This window comes from Poecilia formosa, unplaced genomic scaffold (genome assembly GCF_000485575.1).
Source record: "Poecilia formosa unplaced genomic scaffold, Poecilia_formosa-5.1.2 Scaffold27, whole genome shotgun sequence".
NCBI lineage: Eukaryota > Metazoa > Chordata > Actinopteri > Cyprinodontiformes > Poeciliidae > Poecilia > Poecilia formosa.
Window position 1 is genome coordinate 3,029,106 of NW_006799966.1, and position 6,526 is coordinate 3,035,631.

Genomic DNA, 6,526 nt, shown 5'->3' on the forward strand with positions numbered 1-6,526 from the left:
ATTTTTGTTTCATAGTGTTTAAACAGTCATATCAGTGCTACACATCATATTAACTGCTTCATATAGACTTGAAAAGTTAAGCATAAACTGTGGCTTTTAAAAAGACGCAAATGGGAAAACATGTTAAATGTCGTAACACTGTAAAATGAACAACTAAATAATTGATGTTTAACATTAATCATGGTCTTACTTTAAAATTTGGGGCTATCATTGTGACACCACCTTAACTTCTTAAAAGTACGGTTTTTCATCCCGTCTATCTGTGCTGACAGATCATTGGGGGGTTTGTTGTTGTTTTATCAGACCTCTCCTACTAGTCAGGACAGAAGGGGGCAGTGTGAACACAACAACACTGGAAAGAGAACTGTCTGAAGCATGATCTACTTCTCAAACTTCATATTCAGGAGTCCAAATCTGGTATAGGTCAAAAGTTTTAGATAGCTTTTTTCTTCCGTTTTTTTCCACTTAACCGGCAGGGGAATTTTTCTTTTCTTTTCAAGTTGTTTTTTTTTTGTTTTTAACTGTTTTTTTTTTTTTTTTTTTTTACAGTACAACACAAATTCAACGTAAACTGAAACAAGACAATAACAGCAATATAAAAGCTGATATAAAGCTTTTAAACTCAGACATGGAGATAATTACAGTACACAGCAACCTATTAAACTATGTATATGTATATATATATATATATATATATATATATATATATATATATATATATATATATATATATATATATATATATTTAAATAACTTTTATTTATTCCCCAAAACAGTAAGTTTTCACATTAATAGAAAATAACTGTTATGTATTGGACTGAATAAAATATCTAGGCATGCTCTTAAAAATCTAATTATCAGCTATATATGAGTATTTTGTTAAAAGAAAGAAAGAAAAAAATAGAACAAACCATACCCATTTTGTAAAATAAATTGGCATTTCATTAGTTACTTTCCCAAGAGCTTTGGGAATGTATTGTAAGTCATACACACACGCTCACCCATATATGTTTTGTTTTTACCCAACACTTGGTTAACTGGATTTTAGAAAACTCCTTTAATATCCTAACACCCACTTCTGCTAAAACATTCACAGTTTTATCCTACCTGACTCATCAAACTGCTACAAAAAATCTTCTGTACAGGGCATCTTGTTCTTCTGAGAATCTTTGCAGACTGATGACTGTGCAAAGACATCAGACTGACCCTTGTTTTAACATGCCCTGTTGATAATTTGACTCATTGCATGTTCTTTTGCACTTATGATGCATTTCTGTTTTACAAAGAACATGAGAGTTCCACTTCACACAGCAGTTTGCTTTGAAGGCCATAATTAATAACGACTTGTGTTATTGTAGCATTCGGTATTGTTTCTACCAGACGGCTGTCGGTCTGAGAGACAGCTGAGCAGGTCACACCACACAGTCAGGCGGGATAGAGAGGAGCAGCAATCATGGCAGATACTCTATTTCTCTTTCGCTGTGAAAAGAAGTGGAAACTGCACAACCGACACTTAAGATTATTGGAAACTCTCAGATTTGTTAGGTCTAATCCACAAATTACCAAAATGTAACACACTTCAGATTCTCATCTGCGTTTTCTGAGCGATGGACTGAATCTGGATTGATTTCATTGGACCACAGCACAGACATTTTCAGAAAGACTGACCTATTCGATAATTTCATGTAGACCTGTCGTCTCAGGTCTATTGGCGTAGAATGGTTATAATTGTATTAAAAATTTCAGCATTTAGGATTCATTTTCAGAATTTTAGGGACTTTTCTCAAGGCTTGTGAGCCTAAACTGTTGTGCATTCACACATGCACAAAAGCTACAGCAAATAATGCGGCGCAGAGTCAAGGTACCACCACCTCATCAAAAACAGCTCAAAAAGAAAAATGCTCAGTCCATCTTATATTCTTCCTATCCTTCACTGACTATACAGCAATATCTTACATGAAAGTGCCTCTACAACACATTTATCTGCTCCCCATGCATCTAATCAATCCCCTAAATAAATGAAAGTGAGCCACGACTGGATGTCATCACATTTATCTGCAGGCGTGCCTCGAGGTGCACACGCCTAAAAGCTGCTACTCTAAACAGGGTAGACTGTGAAAGTACTAATGAGGAGTGCCTGACAGCTGAGACATATTTTCTTCCATATTTGATGCTTGTTTCACTATGTTGAGGATAAAATTTATAGCACATTCCTTGTCGTGCTGTTGCGCTGTGTGATGGATCAAAGCTAGGATAGCAGATTTTTGTAGTTTAGTCTAAAGGTAGATTCTGCAAGAAGCATGTTTGGTGGGAGGGGGGGATCTGATTTACTGGCAGCGTGATTCTCAATTTCAGCCCGGCTCCACCATGCAGACGATGGGTCCGTTTCGTTTGGATTCACTTCAGTAATCAGTTTTGATCGCCGAGGTGAAGCCGAGCGAATCAGAGCAACGTTCTGTCTTCTCTGGCTAAACAAAATTCTGCTCTGAGGTCTTTTTAAAACCGGGGGAAATGGAGGTGTCCTCTGAAACGTCTCGTTTTTTGTTCATGAGAAAGTAGAGGCTTGAGCCTTGGAGCTGAAGAAGTCAAGAAAAGAATTTGAGTTGAGAGGGGGTGCCACTGTGTCTAAAATATCAATGAGGGGAGACGCTGCCAAGTTTGCGGGGCACACAAAAGGGAAAAGATGACCCAGCGCATAAGCTTCTCTTTGTTATTTTAATTTGATTAGATTTAAAAAAAACAAACACTTTTAATCCCACTGCTCTGAGTTAAAGTAGGTTTTAAATTTCAACAAACTTTAACAAACTAAAGCATCCATCAGTCAGTCATACTACACTACTTAACCATACTCTGGAACTGTGTGTTTGCCCAGGTGAGTCCTTCATGTTGAGCTCAGCAGAAAACATGACAAACAAATTCATCAGTATAACAATACGTTCTCCTGGTGCTTCCACACTCATTTGATTTCAAAGATATTTATCTTAAGAGGATAATAATTTGTGAAAGTCTCTGACATTTGTGGCTAGCTAGCATGATAATAAATCCGTGGCTTGGAACATTTTTTAGTTAATTAGAGTCAATCAATCCAAACTTTGCTCACTTACCGGTGTGAAACCGGAGTATAATGAGCAGAAATCAGCATGGTGATTGGAAAACACAAATTACAGCTGTTAAAGAGAAACTCATCCACTTTTCTTCTGTTGGTGCCAAAATGCCTGCTGTGAGGGTTTAAAATTAGCAAGGCATTCCTTTAATGGATGTTGTGGGGATGTGTGGCTCTATAATTAAAAAAAAACAACAAAAAAAAACCTGTTAATATTCTCATAGGCAAAATTCACAAGGGTTAGTATAACTGCATGGCAGGTCTTAGAGAAACACACTGGTCAGCTGATTGTTTTAATACAACTTCCAGTTCCTTGCAAAAATATTCATACACTTTGAACCTCTTTCCACATTAGAATTGGGATTTATGTAAAAGAGCAGCACAAGATAGTACATTATTATGAAATGGATGTCAAATAATGTGTTGAAAAGTGTGTCATGCATTTCTCTCAATTCTTATATAATCTGATGCACCCAACTGCCTTCACAAGTAACCTAATTTCTAAATAATAGATCAATTTATATGTAATTCTGTGTCAATCCAGCTGTATTAAAACTGAAAAGTATTATAAATACGTCAGAGGTTTGCTAGAAAACATTAGTCAACAAACATCATCACAAAGACCAAGGAGCACAAAAGGCAGCGCAGCAATATATTTGACATAAATTTTGAAATTGGTTTAGCAGCAGGTATAAAGAAGCTGGTCAAAGTTGATGAAAAGATGGACCAAGCTTAGAAGAGGACAATCCTAGAAGTAAATCTGTTAGAGGGTGTAAAAGACTAGAGACTCCTGTAGAGGTCCACCTCCCAGAAGTACAACTAACCTACAAATAATGCAAGAGTTACACTAGAAAACGGTTTGAATGGCCCAGTCAAAGTTCAGACCTCAATTCAATTGAGAATCTGTGACAGAGTATTTTAGCCTCTAGGCAAACTGGAAGATATACACCAAAAAAAAGACCTGCAGACATAACTGAAGTGGGCAGTGATTCTACCAAATAGACACTTTTATGAAAACTTATTTTTATAAACTTATTTTATATTTTTATTTTAATTCATAAGCTGTTAATCACTACAGTCACCACAGTGTGTCATATCTTTCACATCTAGCCTCAATTACATCGCAGTTTGTAGCTGTAGCATGACGGCATGGGAAAAGGTTTTGGAGGGTGTGAATACTTTCTTGAGGCACTGCGGGAATTGTTTTTGTTTAGTCTTACCAGTTGTTTCTCACAAAATAAGATAAACACATAATGGTGTGTGACCAGCGAGGTGGTCAGCACAACGCATCAGTAAAATCATGTGGCATGTTAATGAACTTCACTGATATATGAGGCAGCCTTTGCTGTTAAAAGCGGCGTGTATCCCAACGGTGAGGGCTACATTCATATATTCTTGACATATACCTTGCACCTTACATCCATGGAGTAATGATGTGAATAATGACCTTGCGACGTTAACAGCGCCATGCAGTGGGATCTTCATCTGAGGCTTGATCTGAGCTCCCAGACAGCAGCCGAATGACGCCGCCAGGCTGCCGGGGTGACCACGACATATACGACCTCGCTGCTGGATGTAATTTGCTCTCAAGAGCTCTTGGAAAAGGGAGAGCTTATGTTGTCGAGCCCATGTCGTCAGGGCTGGTAACAGCAGCTTGCTATTGTATTAATTATTGTCAGGGAATCCAAGGGGTGTAGATAATACAGAATGCACTGGTTGGTCCCATTTGTTTCACTTGTCACTGGAGTGAATAATTGGGAGTGCTGACCATATTAGACACAGAGAATTTCTAAAAGATATGACTCGAACAGTTGCAACACAAAAGTATGGCTCAGAAATTAAAAAAAGCTTAATGTGTGCAAATTTTAAATCACTATGCAATGATTTGCAGGGGGTTTTATTGCCAAAAGCATTTGCAGAAGTTTTACTCTGACAGTACCAATAATTCTGATTCCCAGTAAAAACCCTCAATATGTTAGAGAGAAACTGTATGTTTTATTAAAAGTATTATTACTCAAGAGATCAGGAAAAAAATAAATAAACAAAGGAGCGGTGTATCAGATATTCTTGATTCTTTAAAGGCTTGAGAACATTGATAGTGCTTCAGTAGAAAGGGGTTTGCTAATACAATGGGGCTCATCTTGCAATCCTCTCAAGGAATAACTATCAGTCCTGCTACAGCGGCTTCAGCGTCCCTTGGTGACCGCGCCACTGAGCCCGTGCTCGCTCCATCGCACCCCACTCCACGCCTGCTGCCACCCTGAAGGTAGATGCATCACACTGGGGAGACTGTGCAACAGCAGCCCCCTCTTCTCCCTCAAGCCCCCCAAGCCTTCTCCACGGCCTTCTCTGCAGCTCCGGGTGTCCTCTGCAGCCCCCGGTCCCAAAAGTCAAGGTTCTCCCTCAGGTGACTCCTCCACACCACCTCCATGAGTCCTCCCACCTGAACTGCACAACTGGTATTCTTTTGTCATCTGAGAATGCCACACACACACACACACGCACACACACACTCCTGTGCTCACTCTGGAGGGGACACCGCCTGTTCCTTTCTGCTCACCTCCCGGCTGCTGGCTGACTCTGTGAGCCGTGTCTGTGGTGGCGACGCCATGTGTGGGGGATCTAGGGGTTTAAAACAGCAGGCCTCCCATTTTCCCTGAATGACAAATATAAGTGCCTTCAGTTTATTGCACAAAGGAGATTTTATAAATCATCTTTGACAAAGTTTGATCTGAAATGACAAGCAAAAGCTAATGGGTCTCCACATCCAAATTACTTATGGGTTAAACAAGTGGTACACTATGGCTAAATCCCATTTTCATGGGTTGTCCCGATCCCTACCACTCCCCCTTCCCCTTAGCACTTCAATCAAGCACTGGTTAGAGATATTCCACGGAGAAATCGTGCATTCCTTAAAAAAACTGAAACGTCACCAGTTCTCAGGGAATGTCTTATGTTGTGTGTCAAACCAAGAATTATGTCATGCAAATAATCATTAAATCTGCAAACATTTTTATGACTGTAAAGGAAGAACAAAGGCAGAATGTTAAATGTGCACTATTAGCAAATAAAGCTACCATACTTTGACACATTTCAAATTTGCTTTCATTTTTTTCAAATGTTCAAACATTCTTTAAGAAGGCATGTGACTCCTCTAACTGAAGCATGTAAATGTTGACGTCCTTGGTAACTTATTACTTAATGGGCTACATCATAACTCCTCCAACTAGATATTATATCTGCATGTACCCAGCAAACACATTCCAGTGGTTCTTGACATGGTAAAAAAAAAAAAAAGACTTAAATGACAAATAGGTCTTTCATTTTTCTTTAATGGTTAACAGTTATACATAATACAAAACATTTCACAGCACTTGAAAGTACACTTTAGTGGTTGTTGTGCCAATAAGAAAATAACTGAGA